The 27,821-nt window shown below is 42.3% G+C and overlaps 1 protein-coding gene across 1 annotated transcript in view; it reads left to right on the top strand.

Moving 5' to 3' along the window:
- Positions 1–4,961: 4,961 nt before the first annotated feature.
- LOC311108070 (1-phosphatidylinositol 4,5-bisphosphate phosphodiesterase beta-4-like) overlaps positions 4,962–27,821 on the top strand; it is a gene marked incomplete at its 3' end in the record, with an annotated part of 95,556 nt that continues 72,696 nt past the window's right edge. Inside the window, exon 1 of the mRNA XM_084150716.1 lies at positions 4,962–5,034. The remainder of the gene's footprint in view (positions 5,035–27,821) is intronic.

Here is a 27,821-nt window from a genome sequence, read left to right as displayed (position 1 = left end):
GTTGGAGTCATTAAAACTTGTTTTTCAACCACTCCACACATTTCTTGTGAACAAACTATAGTTTTGGCAAGTCGGTTAGGACATCTACTTTGTGCTTGACACAAGTAATTTTTCCAACAATTGTTTACAGACAGATGAGTTATTTCAAGATATCAGTCAGGAAGTTAAAGCTTGGTCGCAAATGGGTCTTCCAAATGGACAATGACCCCAAGCATACTTCCAAAGTTGTGGCAAAATGGCTTAAGGACAACAAAGTCAAGGTATTGAAGTGGCCATCACAAAGCCCTGACCTCAATCCTATAGAAAATGTGTGGGCAGAACTGAAAATGCGTGTGCGAGCAAGGAGGCCTACAAACCTGACTCAGTTACACCAGCTCTGTCAGGAGGAATGGGCCAACATTCACCAAACTTATTGTGGGAAGCTTGTGGAAGGTTACCCGAAACGTTTGACCCAAGTTAAACAATTTAAAGGCAATGCTACTAATTGAGTGTATGTAAACTTCTGACCCACTGGGAATGTGATGAAAGAAATAAAAGCTGAAATAACTAATTCTCTCTACTATTATTGTGACATTTCACATTCTTAAAATAAAGTGGTGATCCTAACTGACCTAAGACAGGGCATTTTTACTAGGATTAAATGTCAGGAATTGTGAAAAACTGAGTTTAAATGTATTTGGCTAAGGTGTATGTAAACTTCCGACTTCAACTGTATTCAAATGTCCCTATCCTCTTCATTTGCTGTGTACTTGTAACACTGTATTTTATAAATTGCTTTCTTCATCACTTGTTGAACGTCTTAGATCTGCAGGTTCAAGCCTTATTTGTTTATATTTGTATATATATATAAGTGAAATTGAGGCTCAGATATGTGACCGATCGGCTCGATTCGGTCTTATATAGCAACATTTGAAATGGTGTTTTTTACATTGGCTAAAAGTAGAGACTCAGCGCTAGAAAATGGTATATCATACACTAAAGTTGAGGAACAATGGGAAAGTAATTCTGCTTTTGAAAGCCTTAGCCCAACCCATCTCGTTAAGGATTCACATGTGAGGCAATGTACTAAACAACCAAAGATTGTTGTGTATACTACGTCTATCGACAGTTGTCGCAGTGACATTATGAACATTCTATTGTCGTCCGACATCAAACTTGTCATTGTCGGTATGAAAAAGTATAAACACAAAAACTACAGGCTGCATGACATCAGCAGCCTGGTGGTCCAAAATAGCATAACTGGTGTATTTTAACACCAATAAACCCACCCGTTTAAAAATGAATTTAGTATATGTCAATCTAGCAAACCAGGCCACTGAAAGCAACTTTCTAAACAATGTTTTGGTTAGTTTCTAGCCTGTTAGCTAGCTAGCTAACATTAAGTTAGCTGGTTAGCCAGTTCAAATAATGACAATATGATATAGCTGACAACGTCTTCACTTTAGCTCATTTGTATTCATTATTACAAAGAAAATAACTCACAACAAGATCATTATTTACAATTTAATAGCGAGCCAATTAGAGAAAATAGCTTAGGGTTGTGAGTGTGACAAAATAAAAGCAGCTAGTTAAACAATGAACCATAATCCCAACTCATAACGTTACTACCCTGCATGAATCTGCAGGTTGCTAACCAACCAGGCTCAATGTTAGCTAGCTAGCTAACATTAGGCTATAACTAGCAATGCAAATGGCTCTGAGATACGAATAATATTACTACACAGATCATACACGTCACGTTAGCTAGCGAGCCAGCCAGCTAACGTTAGCTCGCTAGCTAACAGTACACTTTAACTTGCAATGAAAACAACTTTCTGACCAAATTAGAACCATTTTTCAAATGTTTAATATCTGAGAAAAAAAAGCTAGCTAGACTGTCTTACATACATGGATGAACGCTTCTCCCTCTCTGTCATGAATGCCATGGTTGCCCTTAGTTTGAAGATGTAATCCGGAGACAGGTGTTTTATACAACAGCCTTCTGTGTGTTCTCTTTTTGACTCCCTCTGCCTATTTGCAATCAAAAGCCAGAATTTCCTCCATCTCCTTAGCCATCATACTCTGCTTCCACCGGGCATTCCACTGATTTCAAAACTCGGTCCTCCAGAAAGTGGAGAGCAACACTTTTGCAGTTCTACTACGTGATATCTTTCAAAAAAGCTGCGTTAGAAAGGATTACCTACACATACTGACCAGCTCATTTTATAGACAGAAGCGTGTTACATGGCAGACCAATCCGAACTCATCTCTCAGCATGTCCAGCCCATCCATTATCTCAGCCGATCATGGCTAGCGGGAAGGTTCCTGTCTTTTTCCGTGGCTAAACCAACTAGGCTCGTAATTTTATTAGTATTTACAGATGGCATACAAGTTTGTTATTAAGGCACATGAAAGTTCACATGTTTATGTTCAAATGCCTCTCCTGTGAAGTAGTGGCGCGTGACATATGCCTAGTTTCCTGAAACGAGTCACATATACACTACTAAAAGAGATTTCTAAATCCAGTCAGAAATGCAGAATTTAGACTAATTGTAAAAAATTAAACCGTGTAAAGATTGATTGTTCAACTTTAAGAAATGCACCTGATATAATTCCTGCTTTGGCTGCATTTACACAGGCAGGCCAATTCACTAATTGGTCTTTTCACCAATCAGATCAGCTCTGAAAAAGAGCTGATGTGAAAAGATCTGATGTGATTGGTCAAAAGACCAATTAGTGGGAAAAATATCAGAATTGGGCTGCGTGTATAAACACAGCCAAAGAGACGTTTGATATGGTCCCCCCTGGATTATTTTTCATAATCTGAAAAGCAAAAGTGATCCTAGTGTGTAAATATGGGCCTAGAAGTATGCAGCAAATAAAGGGGCTGGATGAAGTGATGGTGAATAACCCAAATACCAGTATTTCCCTGTGTTGTTCTAGGAACCTTTAAAGAACTCAGAAAGGCTGTTTTGTCAACATTCTTGCAACATCAAAGTAATTTTTTGTGCACACTGATACAAACATTATCTGAATGTCAGCACAACTGGACAGTTTTAGTGTTTTGGGAACCTATCTCCTGTCATATCTCAAAAATGTTCTCACAACCTAAAGAAATGTTTTAGGAACTTTTAAAGAACATAAATAATTTGTTCTGGGAATGTTCTTACAACATCATGTGAATGTGTTTTGCACCCTAAAATAAACATTGTAGAATCATCCGCACAACTGGACAGTTTTTGTGTTTTGTAACATATCTTTTGTGATGTCCCCACAATGTTCTCACCAGACTGTTCCCACAACATAATGAAACATTCTGGGAACCTTTAAAGAACATATTATATGTGCTCTAGGAACGTTCTTGCGACATCAGCGAATGTTTTATACAAACATTCTATAATCATCACCACGACTGGACAGTTTTTGTGTTATGACTTGACGTGACCTAATGAATGTTCTGGGAACTTTCACAGAACCAATTTTGGTTTGCTGGGTCCTTACTCTCTCTTTCCTCCCTCTTTCTCCCCCTCTCTCACCACCCCCATGGCTTAGTGCCATGTTCCCACCAAAACACTCACTGTGTAACATAAATATTAGCCTATATATATATGACTTGCCTAGATTGCCTACCTTTTTTGGTGCCTGTCGGCTCAACTATCTGCTCTCCAACTAGAGAGGCCAGTGAAAGCCACTTCACTGAGTGGAACTGCTTGACGTATCTAGCTGCCTAACTATATCCACATGGAGTTGGTTTGACGGGCTGTGGAGGAGGCCTGTTAATCGGCCTGAGAGTGGCAAAGAGGAGAGATGGAGATGGAGAGAGGAAGAGAGGTGAAGTGAATTGCACACTGTTGAGGTAGAGAGGCCCATCGAACAGGAAACTATGAACTCCGGGATGCACTCTCTTCCTCTATCTCTCTCTTCCGCTCTCTCTCTCACTCTCCCCATCCCTCTCTCTCTCTTCCTCTCTCTCAATTCAATTACATTCAGAGGGCTTTATTGGCATGGGAAACATATGTTTACATTGCCAAAGCAAGTGAAATAAATAATAAACAAAAGTTAAATAAACAATCATACATTTGTCAGGAGGTTAGGAAGTGCAGCTGTTTCCACCTCATTTTATGGGCAGTGTGCACATAGCCTGTCTTCTCTTGAGAGCCAGGTCTGCCGACGGCGGCCTCTCTCAATAGCAAGGCTATGCTCACTGAGTCTGTACATAGTCAAAGCTTTCCTTAATTTTAGGTCAGTCACAGTGGTCAGGTATTCTGCCACTGTGCACTCTCTGTTTAGGGCCAAATAGCATTCCAGTTTGCTCTGTTTTTTTGTTCATTCTAATTCTGTCAAGTAATTAACTTTTTATTTTCTCATGATTTGGTTGGGTCTAATTGTGTTGCTGTCCTGGGGCTCTGTGCGGTCTGTTTGTGTTTGTGAACCAGCTTGCTTAGGGGACTCTTGTCTAGGTTAATCTCTCTGTAGGTGATGGCTTTGTAATGGAAGATTTGGGAATCGGTTCCTTTTCGGTGTTGTAGAATGTGATGGCTCTTTTCTGAATTTTGATAATTAGAGGGTATCGTCCTAATTCTGCTCTCTCTCTCTCTCTCTCTCTCTATCTCTCTCCCCCCCCCCCATTCTCCAGCTCATTTCCAGCAGTCATTCTTGGTTAGGGAACATGCATTACCTAACAGTTTGTTATTAAAAGTTTATTCTGCAGAAAGGCCGAGGGAGAGGTATGATTAAAATGTTCAAATGCAGCAGCCCAAATGCATTAATGAGTATTTGAGGATGTGTGAACTAAATGTCAACGCAGTGTTTTTCCCCTGGGGGCGTTAGAGCCATCCTCAATAATGAGACGTGTTATTAATGTAACTGCTAGCAGAATATCTCTTATCTCTGCTGAGTGGGAGAACATTCACAAAATATATCTATTTTCCTCCTGCTCTCTTTCTCTCTCTCACCATCTCTCTCTCTCTCTGTACAGAACGTGGTCCAGTGCTGTCCTCAGCTCTCCAGTGTGTTGCCCCCCTCTTCCCAGTTCACTGCCCCTCTGTCTGTCTGGTAAGAACTATACTATGCTATATTATACTATACTACTACTCTACTTGATCCTACTATTCTACACTTATCAGTTACTACTACAGCTATACTCTACTTACTGCTATTACTCGAATCTACTCGGTCACCACACTACTACAGCTATACTAGGGATGTGACAAATGGACAATTGTGCTTAACGTTTAAATTGCCATTTTTATCGTTTTTCTGTTAAAACAATATGAAAAAAATCATAAAATATACGTCAATTTACAATGCAGAATAATGGTCCAATTACATATGAATTACCTCTAGGGCCAGGCAATTAAGTTAGATCTACCGCAACCCTTTACAGACATAGAACGCCGCTACAGTAACATGTCGATAGCGACCAGGAGCGCAACTTCGGTTTTAGAAGTGGGGGGGGGGGGCATAATTATTATATATATATTTTTTTTTTATCCTCTCGGATAAACACTCCAAACAGCCTACCCGACTGCTCGGAGGCGTCCACATGATCCTGAAGCACACCGTTGCCTCATTTGTATCACATTCCAATGATAACACTGGGGGGGACAAAAATGCAATTTCACAATGTGGGGGGGACATGTACCCCCCGTCCCCAGTGAAAGTTGCGCCCTTGATAGCGACAATTGATACCTTTTTAGACAATTAAAAAAGTGTTGCATCAGGTTGTACCTTTTAAGAGAGAAGAATTCTGCTCCGGCGTAAAATGTTTTGTATTTTTTCCCTGACAACAATAAACGTAGCTGATTGATGTGCTGCTGTGATGTTTTATGGTATGGTATTTCTACTAAATGTCTTGGTAAGACACGATATTTAACAAACTTTAAAGTATTTTTTTAGGAGAAAGTTTTCTCGCGCAGCAGCTCGAGATTATTCGATTGAGAGTTCTGGTTGCCTAGTGATGGATTTTATTCCTGCTTCAGAAGTGGCATTCCTTTACAGGCAAGTAAAATGGCCGTTCATATCACCAGAGAAGGTTTTGTGTCGGCGTTTAAAAAAACGTAGTATAGCCTACCCAAACAGACAGACAAACAAATATGCCGTAGCCAAGGCGCTTTCAAGGGGCCACATTCCATTTAGTCTGAAAAGCGAAATCCATACAGGCTGTAATTTCATATGAGGCAAAAACGAAGAGTAGGCTACCCCGTGCTCGCAATACTGGCCTGAAGACATCGGTGCCATGAATAGGCTAGGATATTCTACAGACCGAAGACTGAACACACACTTGTATCATTAGCAAAGAGACAGAGCAGGCAAGCCAGCGTGACGGAGAGAGAGGCAGGAGAGAGAGGCAGAAGCGTGTTCATATGTTTTGGTAATCTGCATCTCGCAATGTCTTGTCTTGCATGCCTTGCAAATTCACCAAGTAGCCTGAAGTTAGCCTCTTCCTCTCTGGTTTTACTTCAATTACACAACTTCCCTAGGCCTTTATAGCCTATCATGGAAAATAATATGTTTTGTTTTAACTGAACTGTGATTTTCATTAAGTGAAAAAATATACAGTACCAGTCAAAGGTTTGGACACACCTACTCATTCAAGGGTTTTTCTTTATTTTTACTATTTTCTACATTGTAGAATAATAGTGAAGACATCAAAATGATGAAATAACACATATGGAATCATGTAGTAACCAAAAAAAATTTAAACAAATTCTTCAAAGTAGCCACCCTTTTCCTTGATGACAGCTTTGCACACTCTTGACATTCCCTCAACCAGCTTCATGAGGAATGCGTTTTCAACAGTCTTGAAGGAGTTCCCACATATGCTGAGCACTTGTTGGCTTCTTTTCCTTCACTCTGCTGTCCAACTCATCCCAAACCATCTCAATTTGGTTGAGGTCGGGGGATTGTGGAGGCCAGGTCATCTGATGCAGCACTCCATCACTCTCCTTCTTGGTCAAATAGCTCTTTCACAGCCTGGAGGTGTGTTGGGTAATTGTCATGTTGAAAAACAAATGATAGTCCCACTAAGCGCAAACCAGATGGGATGGCGTATCGCTGCAGAATGCTGTGGTAGCCATGCTGGTTAAGTGTGCCTTGAAGTCTAAATAAATCAGTGACAGTGTCACCAGCAAAGCACCCCCCTACACCATCACACCTCCTCCTCCATGCTTCATGGTGGGAACCACACATGCAGAGATCATCCATTCACCTACTCTATGTCTCACAGAGACATGGCGGTTGGAACCAAAAATCTCAAATTTGGACTCATCAGACCAAAGGACAGATTTCCACTGGTCTAATGTTCATTGCTCTTGTTTCTTGGCCCAAGCAAGTCTCTTCTTATTATTGGTGTCCTTTAGTGGTTTCTTTGCAGCAATTCAACCATGAAGGCCTGATTCACGCAGACTCCTCTGAGCAGTTGATGTTGAGATGTGTCTGTTACTTTAACTCTGTGAAGCATTTATTTGGGCTGCAATCTGAGGTGCAGTTAACTCTAATGAACATATCCTCTGCAGCAGAGGTAACTCTGGGTCTTCCTTTCCTGTGGCGGAATCATCATAGCGCTTGAAGGTTTTTGCGACAGCACTTGAAGAAACTTTCAAAGGGCTTGACATTTTCCATATTGACTGACCTTCATTTTTTATTTTATTTTTATGTAACCTTTATTTAACTAGGCAAGTCAGTTAAGAACAAATTCTTATTTACAATGACGTCCTACACTGGCCAAACCCGGACGACGCTGGGCCAATTGTGCGCCGCCCTATGGGACTCCCAATCACGGCTGGTTGTGATACAGCCTGGAATCGAACCAGGGGGTCTGTAATGACGCCTCAAGCACTGAGATGCAGTGCCTTAGACCGCTGCGCCACTCTGGAGCCCAAGTCATGTCTTTAAGTAATGATGGACTGTTGTTTCTCTTTGCTTATTTGAGCTGTTCTTGCCATAATATGGACTTGGTCTTTTACCAAATAGGGCTATCTTCTGTATACCCCCCTACCTTTTCACAACACAACTGATTGGCTCAAATGCATTAAGAAGGAAATAAATTCCACAAATTGACTTTTAAGAAGGCACACCTGTTAATTGAAATGCATTCCAGGTGACTACGTCATGAAGCTGGTTGAGAGAATGCAGAGTGTGCAAAGCTGTCATCAAGGCAAAGGGTGGCTACTTTGAAGAATCTCAAATATATAATATATTTTGATTTGTTTAACACTTTTTTGGTTACTACATGATTCCATATGTGTTATTTCATAGTTTTGATGTCTTCACTATTATTCTACAATGTATAAAATAGTAAAAATAAAGAAAAACCCTTGAATGAGTAGGTGTGTCCAAACTTTTGACTGGTACTGTATATATATATATATTTAGGTTAGGCATTTTTCTTAACGTTAAGGATCCCAACTTCGTTTAAATGTTTTAATGTTTAAACGTTCACACCCCTAAGATATATTCACTTACTACATCAACATTAGTATTCTGCGGTTAGAGATCCACCAGAGATGTTTCAAGCAAACTTCCATTGTGATACCAATAATTATTTCTAAATATCTGCTCATCTTCAGAAATCCACAGAAGTCAGGTAAACACTCAGTATTTGGTGAAAGGAGAGAAAGACTTTGGGGATGGAAGAAATCAAACATGAGGCCTACCGGTGGGAAATCTTTCATCTTGCATTTGATGCCCAGATATGGAAAAGGAGGAGCTATATTAACTTCTTCATATTGCACTTAGACTGTTAGACTGTAAACTCTCCTTCCAGACTCACATTAAGCATCTCCAATCCAAAGTTAAATCCAGAATCGGCTTCCTATTTCGCAACAATGCCTCCTTCACTCATGCTGCCAAACATGCCCTCGTAAAACTGACTATCCTACCGATCCTTGACTTCGGCGATGTCATTTACAAAATAGCCTCCAACACTCTACTCAGCAAATTGGATGTAGTCTATCACAGTGCCATCCGTTTTGTCACCAAAGCCCCATATACTACCCACCACTGTGACCTGTACGCTCTTGTTGGCTGGTCCTCACTACATATTCGTCGCCAAACCCACTGGCTCCAGGCCATCTATAAATCACTGCTAGGCAAATCCCTGCCGTATCTTAGCTCATTGGTCACCATAGCAACACCCACCCGTAGTATGCGCTCCAGCAGGTATATCTCACTGGTCATCCCCAAAGCCAACACCTCCTTTGGCTGCCATTCCTTCCAGTTCTCTGCTGCCAATGACTGGAACAAATTGCAAAAATCTCTGAAGCTGGAGACTCTTATCTCCCTGACTAACTTTAAGCATCAGTTGTCAGAGCAGCTTACCGATCACTGCACCTGTACACAGCCCATATGAAATTAGCCCACCCAACTACCTCACCCCCATATTGTTATTTATTTTGCTCATTTGCACCCCAGTATCTCTATTTGCACATCATCTCTTGCACATCTATCATTCCAGTGTTAATACTAATTGTAATTATTTTGCACTATGGCCTATTTATTGCCTTACCTCCATAACTTGCTACATTTGCACACACTGTATATATATTTTCTGTTGTATTTTTTGACTTTATGTTTTGTTTTACCCCATATGTAACTCTGTGTTGTTGTTTTTATCGCACTGCTTTGCTTTATCTTGGCCAGGTCGCAGTTGTAAATGTGGCTTACCTGGTTAAATAAAGGTGAAAAAAAACAACAACAAAAAAAAACGTGATTTATATTAGTCAGAAGATATAAAAAGGAACTTTGATTTAGCAAACATCCATTTCCCTTGCTCTATTAATGAAGCTAGCGTGATAGCAACGTGAGAGAATAAGTAACATACATAAGACAAGCATGATCAAAAGAAAGCTTTCTATGGTTCCCTATCCAGTGTTGTTATTACCTAGGCTACATTATGTCTGATGGTTGCTACAATAGTAGGCCTTTTCTTGCCTGTTTCTCACCACCAGGCAGCTGGCCCAGGGATAAGCTATTTGTCCTGGTGATGTTCCTAAAGCCTAATGGGAATAGATGGCTGCTTTTAGAGACCACTAGTCTGTTGGGGACATGGATATCCCTGGTGTGTGTGTGTGTAGAAACCCCACTGTGAATCAGGGTCTCTATAAACACTCTGGGATCCCAGTCGGCCTGAACACTGCTACCAGGAGGCTGTGTGTGTGTGTGTGTGTGTGTGTGTGTGTGTGTGTGTGTGTGTGTGTGTGTGTGTTTGACGGACACAGCCAATCAGTCCCCCCGGGTGGATACTATGGGGACCAGTGGTGTCAGAGAGGAGCAACATCTGTGGAAGAGGCTTATTTGCCGAGAAAGGGTTTCTCTCTTTCTCTCTTCTCTCTTTCTCTCTTCTGTCTATCTCTCCCTCTCTATCCCTTTCCCGTTACTCCCTCAGTATTTCTACCTCTTTATGTTTCGGAAAAACAATTTAATAATAAAGGGTTTTCATTCAGACTCTTCATTGACTGTTTGCTGAAGTGGAGCTCACATTTTTCTTAACATGTAGATCGAGTTTGTCCTTCCTGTAGTTGTTGTCAAATACGGTGTGGGAAATGGCGAACAGTACTACAGTAGCATTTAGCAGTCATTAGCCATTAGCCACTAGGAATAGACGCTGATAGTAATGGCATTTAAATTCCACTCGCAGTTAGCCTATCTCTAGGGGATCTGACAAAAACCACTCCAAACAGTAATCAATGGTGATAACATTACATGACCTCTGAATAATGATCTAAAGTATCACTAGGTCTGGGGTTCCCAAACTTTTTTGGCCTGCGACACCATTTTGATATCATTTTTTCCCCGTGACTCAATCATGTAAAAAAAAAAGTTATGTAATCAACAGCCAATGTTAACTTTTTTTATTTGGGCTATGACAGTCTATTACAAATCAGTCGGACAGTATTTTTGGCAGTATTTAAATCTGAAGACAGTATGGTTTGAAGTGAGTGAAATGCATCAGAAAGGTATTGGGAAGTTCAGAAGATCACCAGGCAATAATGTTGTATGATTTTCTCTGTAGAAAAGAACTTCATCATTGATGATGATCTTTTCCCTCCAGTCTGATTTAGTGCCTGGTATTGTCCACTCAGTTCTAATGGCTTGTGGGCGTTGTAGAGGAAAGCAGTACGTACGTGCGTATTCCTGAGAGTCTTATCTTTCAGTGATCGAGTCATAATATTTTGAAGCTTTAACCATTTAAAAAATAGAGCCACATTTGTAAGAAGAAAAAACAGAAACCGCTTTGTTTATTACAACTGCATCTAGCGGCTACCAGAGGTTACTGACGTAACCCCGGTTCTATGAATCAAGCGCAAATGTTCTTTCGCGACCCCATTTCCAAATCAGGCGACCCCACATGGGTTTGGGAAACCCTGCACTTGGTTATCTGCCTAGAAATCTGGGAACTGGTCTGACTACTTTAGTTAGTTACAGTTGAAGTCGGAAGTTTACATACACTTAGGTTGGAGTCATTAAAACTTGTTTTTCAACCACTCCACAAATTACTTGTTAGCAAACTATAGTTTTGGCAAGTCGGTTAGGACATCTACTTTGTGCATGACACAAGTAATTTTTCCAACAATTGTTTACAGACAGATTCTTTCACTTAAAATTCACTGTATCACAATTCCAGTGGGTCAGAAGTTTACATACACTAAGTTGACTGTGCCTTTAAACAGCTTGGAAAATTCCAGAAAATTATGTCAGGGCTTTAGAAGCTTCTGATAGGCTAATGACATAATTTGAGTCAATTGGAGGTGTACTTGTGGATGTATTTCAAGGCCTACCTACAAACAGTGCCTCTTTGCTTGACATCATGGGAAAATCAAAAGAAATCAGCCATGACCTCAGCAAAAAATTGTAGACCTCCACAAGCAATTTCCAAACGCCTGAAGGTACCATGTTCATCTGTACAAAAGTATCTATATCCACAGTAAAACGAGTCCTATATCGACATAACCTGAAAGGCCGCTCAGCAAGGAAGAAGCCACTGCTCCAAAACCGCCATAACAAAGCCAGACTACGGTTTGCAACTGCACATGGGGACAAAGATCGTACTTTTTGGAGAAATGTCCTCTGGTCTGATGAAACAAAAATAGAACTGTTTGGCCATAATGACCATCGTTATGTTTGGAGGAAAAAGGGGGATGCTTGCAAGCCGAAGAACACCATCCAAACCGTGAAGCACAGGGGTGGAGCATCATGCTGTGGTGGTGCTTTGCTGCAGGAGGGACTTGTGCACTTCACAAAATAGATGGCATCATGAGGAAGGAAAATGATGTGGATATATTGAAGCAACATCTCAAGACATCAGTCAGGAAGTTAAAGCTTGGTCGCAAATGGGTCTTCCAAATGGACAATGACCCTAAGCATACTTCCAAAGTTGTGGCAAAATGGCTTAAGGACAACAAAGTCAAGGTATTGGAGTGGCCATCACAAAGCCCTGACCTCAATCCTATAGAAAATCTGTGGGCAGAATGAAAAAGCGTGTGCGAGCAAGGAGGCCTACAAACCTGACTCAGTTACACCAGCTCTGTCAGGAAGAATGGGCCAAAATTCACCCAACTTATTGTGGGAAGCTTGTGGAAGACTACCTGAAACGTTTGACCCAAATTAAACAATTTAAAGGCAATGCTACAAAATACTAATTGAGTGTATGTAAACTTCTAACCCACTGTGAATGTGATTAAATAAATAAAAGCTGAAATAAATCACTCTCTCTACTATTATTCTGACATTTCACATTCTTAAAATAAAGTGGTGATCCTAACTGACCTAAGACAGGGAATTGTTATTAGGATTAAATGTCAGGAATTGTGAACAACTGACTTTAAATGTATTTGGCTAAGGTGTATGTAAACTTCCGACTTCAACTGTATGTGTATAAGTACCATATGATCTGGCTACAATAGTTACATAATTAAACCACAGACACCCTATTTCATAATCAGAAGCTGTTGGTCTGGGGCTGGGTCTCCCCCTGTGAACAGCCCTCATTCTGGGGAAGCATTTAACCCCTGCCCCCTCTCACTCTTTTCCCCTCTCCACTTTCCTCACCTCTGTCCCCCCTTCCTCTCTCTCTCGCTCTCTCTCTATATGGCCATGTTCTATTTCGGAGGTTGGAAAAAATGCTGTATTCTCCTGGCTGCCTTTTCTAAAGGGTAGCAGGGCACACACATCCTATTATATAGGTACTTATTTGGGCAGGGGGAGAATTCTGAGGTTTTGTGGAGCTTTCCCTGGAGCGAGAGAGCTCCCTCTGTTTCTTTCCCTCTCTTTTCTTTCTCTCTCTCTCTTCTCTTCTCTCTCACTGTTTTTCAAACCCACACACTCTCTGAGGGGGTCATGCCGAAACCGTAAGAGAAGGGGCAGAGAGGAGGGAGAGGGGAGCGCGAGAGAAGGAGTAGGGCTCGCTGAGAGAGAGAGAGAGAGAGAGAGAGAGAGAGAGAGAGAGAGAGAGAGAGAGAGAGAGAGAGAGAGAGAGAGAGAGAGAGAGAGAAAGAAATGGGACAGACCCGCAGCAGGAAGTTACTGCTGTCTGTCTGTCAGTCTGTCTGTCTATTATTAGTCTGTCCAATAACATATTCCACTAATGACTTGTCCAGGGGGCAGCAGGGTAAGTCTATCTAGGGGATAATGAAGTTCTCCTCAGCTGGAATCCAGGCTGGCCCCAGGCTCCACTGTTTCTACTGGGGCTGGGAGGTCATTGGCCCAGTGTGTGTGTGCATGTGTGTGCGTGTGTCAGGGTTTCCATTAGGAAAATGTGGCACCGGACATTTGACCGGCAGCATTTTACTTTACCAGACATATGCATTGGGTATGTAACCTGATTAGGGCGTCCAAACACGGTGCTCAGAATGACAGAAATCACATTTAGATTATGGTAAATTCATGTTAACAGAAGATGCAAGTTGAGGATGCAAAGATGTGCTGTCCTTAACTAATTCTGATGCACACTTTGAAGATGTTAGAATAACTGTCCACATGTACTTTTCCTCAGCCAACAAGATGATTAACGAACAGCAAAATCACTAGCCTATGTCAATCTACTATCCCCCATAGTTGAAAAGTTTACCTATTTTATTGGTCAGCTTGTCGAGAAAGAAATAGCCTATTCCAAACAGACTCTGGGACAGTTTTGGGACGATAGATCCCAAATTACTAGTAGGCCTAGGCTACATAAGTCTGATGCAACAGATCAGAATGATTAGCTTAAAATGTTGATAAACTATTATTTCTTCACATTATAAGTGCAGCAATGCACAAGGCAGTAGGCTAAGAGCGAATGTTCGTTCCATAATGCAATTAGCGGGAAAACACTGTTGTCAAAAGCACACCGCACATGCAAGCGGTTTCATGATACAGAGATGAAAATATCCTTTAGAAAGGAGAAAAGGGTGAGATCTAATACGCAACAACTAGCATGGGTTGCTAATATGACTAGGATTGTGCCTTTGGCTACTGGACAATGAATGAAAGTTGATATAAAATAATGGCCTCCATGGAAATGGTCTGATTTTGGCAAGACTACTTTGAAGGTAAGACATGCCTCGTAATATGTAGTAAAACGTTCAGCTTTCAAATAATTAAGTATATGTTTTCAAAATGCATACTGATTCCAGCTCATTGCAAAGTGGTGTGTGACGTGCTGATGAAGTCTGCCTTCCGTTACATATGCATTTGCTGTTTAAAATGCTGTAGCAGCAGCTGTATCTGTATGCTGTCCGCGTGTGATAAATAAGATACATAACGAATATATTGTACACACAAATTAACCCATAGACCGATAAGCATGACCAGTCAAATGTATTTCCATCGACTGGTATTTCCATCAATGAATAGGCTAAAAAGCATTATTTCACAATGGGATTTTTTCTTCCGGAGCCAATTTTGTTCATCAGCCTTTTTATTATTTTCTGGGGCAAAAGCCGGCTATTACCGGCTAATGGAAAACCTGGTGTGTGTGCCTGGCTGCATGCATGTCTATGTTGTGTGGAATTTTGACCATGTTTGGGCAGGCCTAGTTGATAAGAACCAAGAGCTGTGTGTGTGTGTGTGTGTGTGTGTGTGTGTGTGTAGGGGCGTGAGCTGAACTCTTGCCCTCCTAATCTGGTCTAAATGAGAGACAGAATGGTTCAGCTACACGCACACACACACGCACGCACGCACACACACACAAGCATGCACAGACACACACACAAGCTTGCACAGACACACAAACACACACACACACACAGCTAGATTTCCTCTAGAACTGAGAAGTAAACTATATATACAAGAGTATGTGGACACCCCTTCAAATTAGTGGATTTGGCTATTTCAGCCACACCCGTTGCTGACAGGTGTATACAATCGAGCACACAGACATGCAATCTTCATAGACAAACATTGGCAGTAGAATGGTCTTACTGAAGAGCTCAGAGATTTTCAACGTGGCACCGTCATAGGATGCCACCTTTCCAACAAGTCAGTTCGTCAAATTTTTGCCCTGCTAGAGCTGCCCCGGTCAACTGTAAGTGCTGTTGTTGTGAAGTGGAAACGTCTAGGAGCAACAACGGCTCAGCCGCGAAGTGGTAGGCCACACAAGCTCACAGAACGGGACCGCCGAGTGCTGAAGCACGTATCATGTAAAAATAATCTGTCCTCGGTTGCATCACTCACTACCGAGTTCCAAACTGCCTCTGGAAGCAGCGTCAGCACAGGAACTGTTAGTTGGGAGCTTCATGAAATGGGTTTCCATGGCCGGGCAGTGGCACACAAGCCTAATATCACCATGTGCAATGCCAAGTGTCGGCTGGAGTGGTGTAAAGCTCGCCAACATTGGACTCTGGAGCAGTGGAAACTGGTTCTCTGGCGTGATGAATCACGCTTCACCATCTGGCAGTCCGACAGACAAAACTGGGTTTGGTGGATGCTAGGAGAACACTACCTAGTGCCAACTGTAAAGTTTGGTGGAGGAGGAATAATGGTCTGGGGCTGTTTTTCATGGTTCGGGCTAGGCCCCTTAGTTCCAGTGAAGGGAAATCTTAACGCTACAGCATACAATGACATTCTAGATGATTCTGTGCTTCCACAGTTTGGGGAAGGCCCTTTCTTGTTTCAGCATGACAATGCTCAAGTGCACAAAGCGAGGTCCATACAGAAATGGTTTGTCGAGATCGGTGTGGAAGAACTTGACTGGCCTGCACAGAGCCCTGACCTCAACCCCATCGAACACCTTTGGGATGAATTGGAACGCCGACTGCGAGCCAGGTTTAATCGGCCAACCTCAGTGCCCGACCTCACTAATGCTCTTGTGGCTGAATGGAAGCAAGTCCCCGCAGCAATGTTCCAACATCTAGTGGAAAGCCTTCCCAGAAGAGTGGAGGCTGTTATAGCAGCAAAGGGGGGGCCTACTCCATATTAATGCCCATGATTTTGGAATGAGATGTTCGACGAGCGGGTGTCCACATGCTTTTGGTCATGTAGTGTATTTGATAGCTCAGAATAATGTGACATTGTACATGAGGTAACATTGAAACAAAGTTGCATTGTAACAAAGTAGCATTATACCATGGTAACAACATTTTAACAAAAGGCCAACTACGTTTATGTAAAGTTTACATTTAGCCTACATTTAAAATTTCATTATTCAGACTACATTTCCAATGATGCTTCCCATTGTCCCTCCATAATATGAAGGCCACTGGGGACTTAAGCTCCTAAATGGAGACACCCTCTCAGGCAGTTGTGGTTGTGTTTGCTCCTGTCTCTGTGTCTCTGCTCTGAACTGTGGCTTACCTTAACTCCCCAGGATTCATAGGCATTTCCCATGATGCATTTCTCCTCCAACATCACTGTGGAGAACCGTCAACATTCAACCCCAAAATAACCCTGTTCTGTCAGACTGGACTGAGTTGTACCATTTCCAGTCACTGTTAACCATGTTAGACTGTGGCACAACAGCAGCTGTTGATAGTGTCGTTTCTGTGAGGGAGGGAGGTCAGAAAGGGTTAAGTGAGCTAATGCGTTAGATCAGGGGTTCCTGAACCTTTTTGGCCCGTGACCCCATTTTGATCCCCCAAAAATGTGCGACCCCACCATGTGGAAAAAGTGATGTAATCAACGGCCAATGTTTTCTTTTTTAATTTGGGCTATGACAGTCTATTACTAATCAGTCTGACAGTACGTTTGACTATATTTCTATCTGAAGAATGTATGGTTTGAAGAGATTGAAATGCATCAGAAAGTTATTGGGAAGTTTGAAAGATCATCAGGCAATAATTTTGTATGATCTTCTGTGTAGAAAATAACATAATCAATGATGATGATCTTTTCCCCTCAGTCTGATTTAGTGCCTGGTCTCTGTTGTAATGAGTCCTTGTGGGCATTGTAGACGGAAAGAGAAGACACATACATATCTTTCAGGGACGGGGTCATAATATATTGCAGCTTAAACGGTTCAAAAGATAGAGCCACATCTGTAGGAAGAAAACAGAAACCACTGTTTATTTCAACCGCATCTAGCGGCTAACGGAGGTTACTGACATAACCCCGATTCTATGAACCAAGCGCGATTGTATTTATTTTATTTCAGAGTTTCTCTCGCGACCCCATTTTCAAATCAGGCGACCCCACATGGGGTTGCGACCCCTAGTTTGGGAAACGCTGTGTTAGATTGACCTCTCTCTCTCTCTCCCGCCCTCCCTCCTTTTCTCTCTCATTACGCATAGGGAACTCCCTGTGCTTCAGCTCTGTAAATACCACACACACACATCCAAACACACACACACATACAAACACACACACTGCTGCAGACTTCTTATATGCTGATAGCCTAGGGGAACCTTCCCCTCTCCTCCCCCTCCTTCCTCCACTATCAGAGAGGCCTCTGTTAGTGGGAGGTGGAGCTTTAGCCTGCAGACTCAAACGCATGACTGTACTGGAGTACTTAGAAATGCTCACACACACACACCACACGCTGTACTGTACATAATTTGGTGGAGGGTAGTGTATTAAGGGGAGCCCCATCCATTAGATGATGGGTTAAGAACTTTGTTTAACTCTATTTTGTTGGGCTAAAAAAATTAACTGCTATATATACTGTGGCTTGCGAAAGTATTCACCCCCCTTGGCATTTTTCCTATTTTGTTGCCTTACAACCTGGAATTAAAATTGATTTTTTGGGGGTTTGTATCATTTGATTTATACAACATGCCTACCACTTTGAAGATGCAAAATATTTTTTGGGGTGAAACAAACAAGAAATAACACCAAAAAAAAGAAAACTTGAGCGTGCATAACTCTTCACCCCCCCAAAGTCAATACTTTGTAGAGACACCTTTTGCAGCAATTACAGCTGCAAGTCTCTTGGGGTATGTCTCTATAAGCTTGGCACAACTATCCAATGGGATTTTTTCCCATTCTTCAAGGCAAAATTGCTCCAGCTCCTTCAAGTTGGATGGGTTACATTTACATTTACATTTTCTGTTGGTTCTGCTGGTGTACAGCAATCTTTAAGTGATACCACAGATTCTCAATTTGATTGAGGTCTGGGCTTTGACTAAGCCATTCCAAGACATTTAAATGTTTCCCCTTAAACCACTCGAGTGTTGCTTTAGCAGTATGCTTACGATCATTGTCCTGCTGGAAGGGGAATCTCTGTCCCAGTCTCAAATCTCTGGAAGACTGAAACAGGTTTCCCTCAAGAATTTCCCTGTATTTAGTGCCATCCATCATTCCTTCAATTCTGACCAGTTTCCCAGTCCCTGCCAATGAAAAACATCCCCACAGCATGATGCTGCCACCACCATGCTTCACTGTGGGGATGGTGTTCTCGGGGTGATGAGAGGTGTTGGGTTTGCGCCAGACATTTTTTTGTTCGCCAGCGTTTTCCTTGATGGCCAAAAAGCTCAATTTTAGTCTCATCTGACCAGAGTACCTTCTTCCATATGTTTGGGGAGTCTCCCACATGCCTTTTGGCGAACATCAAACGTGTTTGCTTATTTTTTTCTTTAATCAATGGCTTTTTTCTGGCCACTCTTCCGTAAAGCCCAGCTCTGTGGAGTGTACGGCTTAAAGTGGTCCTATGGACAGATACTCCAATCTCCACTGTGGAGCTTTGCAGCTCCTTCAGGGTTATCTTTTGTCTCTTTGTTGCCTCTCTGATTAATGCCCTCCTTGCCTGGTCTGTGAGTTTTGGTGGGCGGCACTCTCTTGGCAGGTTTCCTTGTGGTGCCATATTCTTTCTATTTTTTAATAATGGATTTAATGGTGCTTCGTGGGATGTTCAAAGTTTATGATATTTTTTTATAACCCAACCCTGATCTGTACTCCACAACTTTGTCCCTGACCTGTTTGGAGAGCTCCTTGGTCTTCATGGTGCTGCTTGCTTGGTGGTGCCCCTTGCTTAGTGGTGTTGAAGACTCTAGGGCCTTTCAGAACAGGTGTATATATACTGAGATCATGTGACACTTAGATTGCACACAGGTGGACTTTATTTAACTAATTATGTGACTTCTGAAGGTAATTGATTGCACCAGATCTTATTTAGGGGCTTCATAGCAAAGGGGGTGAATACATATGCACGCACCACTTTTCTGTTATTTATTTTTTATACTTTTTTGAAATAAGTTATTTTTTTCATTTCACTTCCCCAATTTGGACTATTTTGTGTATGTCCATTACAAATAAAAATCCATTTAAATTACAGGTTGTACTGCAACAAAATAGGAAAAACGCCAAGGGGGATGAATACTTTTGCAAGGCACTGTAGAACTCAGAGAGAGAGAGAGTGATAGAGAGACAGAGGATGGGAGGAAGTGCGAGAGAGAGATGTGAAGGTAATGTTCAGCTGCTTCCTTTGTCACCTAAGTCTACTGTCAGATAGCCTTTTATTGGTGTTAGTGTGTGTGTGTTCGTGTGTGTGTGTTCGTGTGTGTGTGTTCGTGTGTTCAGCACCAGTATGGCCACAATGGTCAGCGTGTGACTGAAAGACTGCAAGTTTCCATCACAAAATTATTGAATCAAACTGCAAGATACTTGGCTATATAAAGAAAAGGTTGAAAGGATAAGACTGAAGTAGCGATACATTTTTGTGTTGCTCCTGTCTTTTCTAAATGTAATATCTTTCCTATGGGCCTCTGTATCCTCTCTAGATGGAATGGGCCTTGTATAAAGCATCTCATATTAGCTCTGTATCACAGTCCTATTAAGAGCTGGTTAAGTGAGCTATTGCGTTAGATTGATGTCTCTCTCGCTCTCTCTCTCTCTCTCTCTCTCTCTCTCTCTCTCTCTCTCTCTCTCTCTCTCTCTCTCCCTCCTCTCTCTCAATTAAATTAAATTCAAAGGGCTTTATTGGCATGGGAAACATATGTTTACATTGCCAAAGCAAGTGAAATAGATAGTAAACAAAACGGAAATTAACAAGAGAAATGAGCAATCAGAAATGAACAGTAAATATTACACTCCCAAAAGTTTTTAAAGAATATAGACATTTAAAATGTTATATTATTGGCTATGTACAGTTTTGTAACATTGTGCAAATAGTTGAACATAAACCTATATTAAACATAAATATAGGTTGTATTTACAATGGTGTTTGTGCTCCATTGGTTGCCCTTTTCTTGTGGCAACAGGTCACAAATATTGCTGCTGTTGTGGCACACTGTGGTATTTCACCTAATAAATATGGGAGTTTATCAAAATTGGATTTGTTTTCAAATTCTTTGTGGGTCTGTGTAATCTGAGGGAATAAGGTGTCTTTAATATGGTCATACATTTGGCAGGAGGTTAGGAAGCTCAGTTTCCACCTCATTTTGTGGGCAGTGGGCACATAGCCTGTCTTCTTTTGAGAGCCTGATCTGCCTATGGTGGCCTCTCTTGGCCGAATAACATTCCAGTTTGCTCTGTTCTTTTGTTAATTCTTTCCAATGTGTCAAGTAATTATCTTTTCGTTTTCCTCCTGATTAGGTTGGGTCTAATTGTGTTGCTGTCCTGGGGCTCTGTGGGGTCTGTTTGTGTTTGTGGACCAGCTGGCTGAGGGGACTCTTCTCCAAGTTAATCTCTCTGTTGGTAAGGGTTTTGTTATGGAAGATTTGAGAATTGCTTCCTTTTAGGTGGTTGTAGAATTTAATTTATATTTTCTGGATTTTGATCATTAGCGGGAATCGTCCTAATTCTGCTCTGCATGCAATATTTGGTGTTTTACGTTGTACACATAGGATGTTTTAGCAGAATTCTCCATGCAGTCTCAATTTGGTGTTTGTCTCATTTTGTGAATTATTGGTTGGTGAGTGGACCCCAGACCTCACAACCACAGAGGGCAATGGGTTCTATAACTGATTCAAGTATTTTTAGCCAGATCCTAATTGGTATGTCAAATTTGATGTTTCTTTTGATGGCATAGAAGGCCCTTCTTGCCTTGTCTCTCAGATCGTTCATAGCTTTTTGGAAGTTACCTGTGGTGCTGATGTTTAGGCCGAGGTAGGTATTGTTTTTTGTGTGCTCTAGGGCAACAGTGTCTAGGTGGAATTTGTATTTGTGGTCCTGGCAACTGGACCTTTTTTTTGTCTTACTGAGATTAACTGGCAAGGCCCAAGTCTGATGGAATTTGTGCAGAAAATCTAGGTGCTGCTGTAAGCCCTCCTTGGTTGGGGTCAGAAGCACCAGATAATCTGCAAACAGTACAGATTTGACTTCACAGTCTAGTAGGGTGAGGTCAGGTGCTTCAGACTGTTCTAGAGCCCTCGCCAATTCATTTATATAAATGTTGAAGAGGTTGGGGCTCAAGCTGCATCCCTGTCTCACCCCCTGGCCCTGAGGAAATAAAAGTTTTTTGCACACTTTTTGTATGTGTACATGGTTTTTATCATGTTGTATGTCGTCCGTCCGTCCGTCCGTCCGTCCGTCCGTCCCCCCCCCCAACACCGCTTTCCATCACTTTGTATAGCAGACCCTCATGCCAAACTGAGTGAAAAGCTTTTTTTAAATCAACAAAAACATGAGAAGACTTTGCTTTTGTTTTGTTTTGTTTGTTTGTCAATAAGGGTTTAGGGTGAATACCTGGTCTGTCGTACGGTCATTTGGTAAATTTGCTCAGAACATTCTCTCTCTCTCTCTCTCTCTCTCTCTCTCTCTCTCTCTCTCTCTCTCTCTCTCTCTCTCTCTCTTGCTCTATCTTCCCTTCTCTCTCTCTCTCTCTCTCTCTCTCTCTCTCTCTCTCTCTCTCTCTCTCTCTTGCTCTATCTTCCCTTCTCCCTCTCTCTCTCTCTCTCTCTCTCTCTCTCTCTCTCTCTCTCTCTCTCTCTCTCTCTGCTCTATCTTCCCTTCTCCCTTCTCCCTCTCTCTCTCTCTCTCTCTCTCTCTCTCTCTCTCTCTCTCTCTCTCTCTCTCTCTCTCTCTCTCTCTCTCTTGCTCTATCTTCCCTTCTCCCTCTCTCTCTCTCTCTCTCTCTCTCTCTCTCTCTCTCTCTCTCTCTCTCTCTCTCTCTCTCTATCTCTCTCTCTCTTGCTCTCTCTCTCTCTCCTCTCTCTCTCTCTCTCTCTCTCTCTCTCTCTCTCTCTCTCTCTCTCTCTCTCTCTCTCTCTCTCTCTCTCTCTCTCTCTCTCTCTCCTTTCGTCTCTCATTACACGTAGGGAATTCCTGTGCTTCAGCTCTGTAAATACCACACCAACACACACACGCTCGCTGCAGACTTCCTATATGCTGATAGCCTGGGGGAACCCTCCCCTCTCCTCCCCCCTTCCTCCACTATCAGAGAGGCCTCTGTTAGTGGGAGGTGGAGCTTTAGCCTGCAGACTCAAACGCTTGACTGTACTGGAGCACTTAGAAGTGCTCACACACCACTCTGTACTGTACATAATTTGGTGGAGGGTAGTGTATTAGGGGAGCCCCATCCATTATGTGATGTGTTAAGAACTTTGTTTAACTCCATTTTGCTGGGCTGAAAATTAACTGCTATATATAGAACTCAGAGAGAGAAAGAGAGAGAGGAGTGAGGGAGGGAGGGAGGGAGGGAGGGAGGGAGGGAGGGAGGGAGGGAGATGTGAAGGTAATGTTCGCTATTTGTAGGAGTTCATCTGCTTCCTTTGTCACTTGCGTCTACTGTCAGATAATCTTTTATTGGTCTAAGTGTGTGTGTGTTTGTGTGAGTCACCAGCAGTATGACCATGATGGTCAGCATGTGACTGAAAGACTGTGTTGCTCCTGTGGTTTCTAATGTAATATCTTTCCTATGGGCCTCTGTATCCTCTCTAGATGGAATGGGCCTTGTGTAAAGCGTCTCATATTAGCTCTGTATCACAGTCCTATTAAGAGTGCTGTGTTACACTAGCTCCTTTCTCCAGTCCCCCTTACTGTAAGCCGGAGACCTGAGGGACGCACACACACACACACACACAGAGAGAGAGAGCCGGAGGGATCAGAGAAACCTCAGATGACACACACACACACAGAGGAGAGGAGATGAAATGTGGAGTAATTGATGTGAGCTCAGAGGGATGAATTTCCACAGCTCACCTCTTCCTCCTCCCACTCCCTCTTCTTCTCTCCTTCGCTCCCTCACCTCCCTTCTCTTTTGTTTGACTTGATAAGCATCACACGTAGGCCTACCATAGCTCATCTGAGCCTGTTTCTCTCCATATGCCACATGGACCTTAGATCACCCAGACATTGACTTAAGTTAAATTGAGTGTTTTCCACATAATGGTTAAGGATAGGATTTGATCCTAGATCTGTGCCTAGGTGTCTTACAGTAGCAAAACAGGTTGGATAGGTCTCAAAAAACGTGAAGTTGCACTAGGTAAACACGCACGAGCGCACACACAGACACACACACACAGTACACACTGGATCTTCATCCTATAGATAACGTTTGTGTTTGCTCTTCTTTAACTGGATTTAACATACAGAACGCACGCATGCATACACAAACACACCATTGATTTGAGGGTTATTTCAATCATGTGCTATGGGAGCCATAAAACTTGTGTATCCCTCTGCAGGCCTCTCTCCCGTAGTTTCCTGCTGAATTAATGGCCACTTACCGCCTAGGTAAACATGGACATTTTATGGTATCATGTTGCCTGATTTCCAGGGGAATTATTATGATACAGTAGGTAAACATTAACCTCAACCGTAATGTGATTCGGTCTGATCAAATGTATTATAATGTAATTTCACATACTGTATCCGCTGCCCACTTAATCTATCATATCCTTGTTTCTAATGTCTTCTCTATATCACATGCATTATGCTTTTGGATTAGAAAGATTCTTTCGTTTTTGATAGGAACAGAGACAGTGAAAACACTGGCATAGTGAATTATAAAGAGTGAATTATAAAGAGCTGGTGGGAAACAGTGACAGGTGTTTGTTGAAGCTTGACACTTTATAGACAGCATGTTCTTCTGTGTGTCAAATCAAATCAAAGTTTGTAATACATCTTGAAATGTAGGAACGAATCCAATTAACCCAAATAGCACCGTAACAGTAATCCAAATGCATTCCAAGAGCAATGAATTTACACAAGATATACTAAGAATTATATGTACAGCAGTAGATATATTACAGTGAGCAAGAATCCAGTATATAAATAAATATGCGGTGTGTATAAACAGTGTAAGTACAATGCTATGTACAGTAGTAGAAATAACAGAATGAGCTATGTCGAGAATACAGTATTTAAATACACAGTACAAAACCCTATGGCAAAATTGATAGAATTGCAGGAATTCTGGAATTTAGAGTTCGGAATATACAGTGCATTCGGAAAGTATTCAGACCCCTTGACTTTTACCACATTTTGTTACATTACAGCCTCATTCTAAAATGGATTAAATAAAAAAATGTCCTCATCAATCTACACACAATACCCCATAATGACAAAGCGAAAACAGGTTTTCAGGGGGAAAACTATTTAATCCATTTTAGAATAAGGCTGTAAAGTAACAAAATGTGGAAAAAGTCAAGGGGTCTGAATAATAATAATAATAATAATATGCCATTTAGCAGACCATGGCTCGTGTGGCTGAGGTCCTTGATGATCTCCTAGGCCTTCCTGTGACACTACATGATGATAGAAGTGAGTGCTACGGGGCGATAGTCATTTAGTTCAGTTGCCTTCACTTTCTTGGGTACAGGAACAATGGTGGACATCTTGAAGCGAGTGGGGACAACAGACTGGGATAGGGAGAAATGTAATATGTTCGTAAACACTCCAGCAAGCTGGTCTGCACATGCTCTGAAGATGCGTCTGGGCCGGCAGCGTTGTGAAGGTTAACACGCTTGAATGTATTACTCACGTCGGCCATGGAGATCGGGAGCACACAGTCCTTGTGAGCGGCAGGGGCCCACGTCGGTGGCTTGGTGTTGTTTTCTTCAAAGCGGGCGAAGAAGGTGTTTAGCTTCTCTTGCAGTGAGGCGTCGGTGTCCGCGACGTGGCTGGCTTTCCTTTAATCCAGGATTGTCTGGAGTCCCTGCAACATACGTCTCGTGTCTGAGCCGTTGACTTGCGACGTCACTTTGTCCCTGTACTGTCATTTTGCCTCTTTGATTGCCTTACGGAGGTCATAGCTGGTCTGTTTGTACATGTCCATGTTCCCAGTCACCTTGCTGTGGTTAAATGTGGTGGTTCGCGATTTCAGTTTTGCGCAATTGCTGCCATCTATCCAGGGTTTTTGGTTTGGATAAGTTCTAATCGTCAAAGTAGGAACAACATCCTCTATACACTTCCTGATGAACCCAGTCACAGAGTCAGTGAGTACGTTTACATGCACACGAATAATTCGATACTAAACTGATTATGGCAGTAGGCTGAGTATGCTTATCTTAATCGAAGTAAGCACACACCGATTAAAACAGCTGGATTTCTGACCAATCTTTCAAATTATTAGGACATGTAAACACCTTAATGGGAGTTGCAGCAGTGTATTTGCAGCGCGAGCTTCCTTCTTTTGCGCGAGTGAGCTTGGAAAAACGGAAAATAAGCATGTTAGAAATAGTTTTCGCATTCAAATTTTATATGTCTGAACTCAGAATCAAATAGGCATCACAAAAATAGCATGGTCGTTGTGGTAGAACGTTTATTTTGACTGGCGTTTTTTTCTGCATTTATCAAAGTCCCATCAGGTATACTGATTTCAGATGTGTCCATGTAAACAGGATTATTAGGGAAATCGTTCTTCTTGCAAAGCATGCAAACGTTTAAATCAAACTATTATATTAATCTGACTATTCACAATAATCGTATTATTGTGTGCATGTAACCGTACTCAGTGTATAGGTCAATACTGTTCCCAGAGGCGACCCAAACATTTCCCAGTCCTGCCTGAGCAAAACAGTCTTTAAGCATAGATTCCGATTGGTCAGACCAACATTGAACAGTCCTTACCACGAGTGCTTCCTGCTTAAGTTTCTGCCTATAGGCGGGGAGGAGTGCTTGTGTGTAAATAGAACACACCTCAATTCTCTCTCTCTGTTGGTTTAGTTAAACAGTCTTTCTAGTTTACGACCTCTGCCAAGGGCAACCGCTAACCAGGATACGCATGCACACACACACACACACACACACACACATACACAAACCTCCCGGGCCAGATCTCAGGGGAACAGTGAGAGAACAGTGAGAGACACAGGAGGGAGCAGGATCCGGATCAAGGAGGTGTGTATGTGCGTGTGTGCATCCATTGTGTCAGTGTAGGCAGGTGGAAGCCCCAGGTGGAAGTTAGAAGAACACTTGGTAATGTTGCCCATGTGTGTATGCGTGTGTATGTGTGTGTTGTATCAATGTTTTACTGTGAGCGAAGAGCGAGCAAATCTGTTATGATTATATTGTAGAATGTTACTGCATAATCCATGCTTGACTATATGTGGTATTGTTGCAGTCAGCGGTACGGCTGTGGGACATGCTACTGCAATGAAATGGGATTGGTTCTCTGTGCAGCCTCGTAAAAGGCATTTTAGCAGAAGAAGAGCTCTGTGACCTGAGATGACTTGGGATACTGGCTGAGTGCACTGCTTTTGACCAGACCTCAGTCAGAGGATGGGATTGGATAGTTAGAACAGATGATTGTATTGAGGCTGTTGTAGAGAGTGGGAGAGCTACTGCAGCACATTGTAGATGTAGCCAGCCAGGAAAACCCTAGAGAGATGGGGTGTGTCACAAATGGCACCCTATTGCCTATATAGCGATCTACTATTTAAGTAGTCCACTGTATAGGGAATAGGGTGCCATTTGTGACGCAGCCACGGTCGTCTGTATGCTGTTGAGAGGATGTCAGGATAGGGTAGTGCAGTGGTATGGGATCCCCGGATCTCTGCTTCTGTAATTGTTCAAGGGAATGTCGCTTCAGCAATCTTGCTTTTTGTGGTTGTGTAGATGGGAGAAAGCAGCATTTTGTATTGTGTGTGTCCGGTTATTCCCAGTGGATGCCCTGTCATCAGCCAGCCTTTATTGCTGTGATCCGCTTTCTCTAAGCTGAGCTTCTGTCAAGCTAGCGGCTCTGTTATTAACGTTGACAAATGTCCGTACGACATAGTTCTCCCTGCTTCGCTCTGCTCTCCAATGGGTTAGGTAGGCTGTTCACGTAAAGAGAGAGATGGGGACTATCACAGGCCCAAAGGCCCCCCATCAACATCTTTACCTGTACATCACTGGGGCTGAGCTCCCTGCCATCCAGGACCCCTATACCAGGTGGTGTCAGAGATAATTGTCAAAGACTGTTCTCTCTGCCACCGCACGGCAAGCGGTACCGGAGCACCAAGTCTGGGACCAATAGGCACCTGAACAGCTTCTCCCGCCAAGCCATAAGATTGCTGAACAGTTAATCAAATGGCTACCCTGACTATTTGCATTGATCCCCTTTTTATTTG

This window comes from Coregonus lavaretus (assembly GCF_964263955.1).
Source record: "Coregonus lavaretus genome assembly, chromosome: 33".
In the NCBI taxonomy this organism is placed as follows: Eukaryota; Metazoa; Chordata; class Actinopteri; order Salmoniformes; family Salmonidae; genus Coregonus; species Coregonus lavaretus.
The sequence above is the reverse complement of the archived record's forward strand: the minus strand, read 5'-3'. Positions and strand labels throughout refer to the sequence as shown.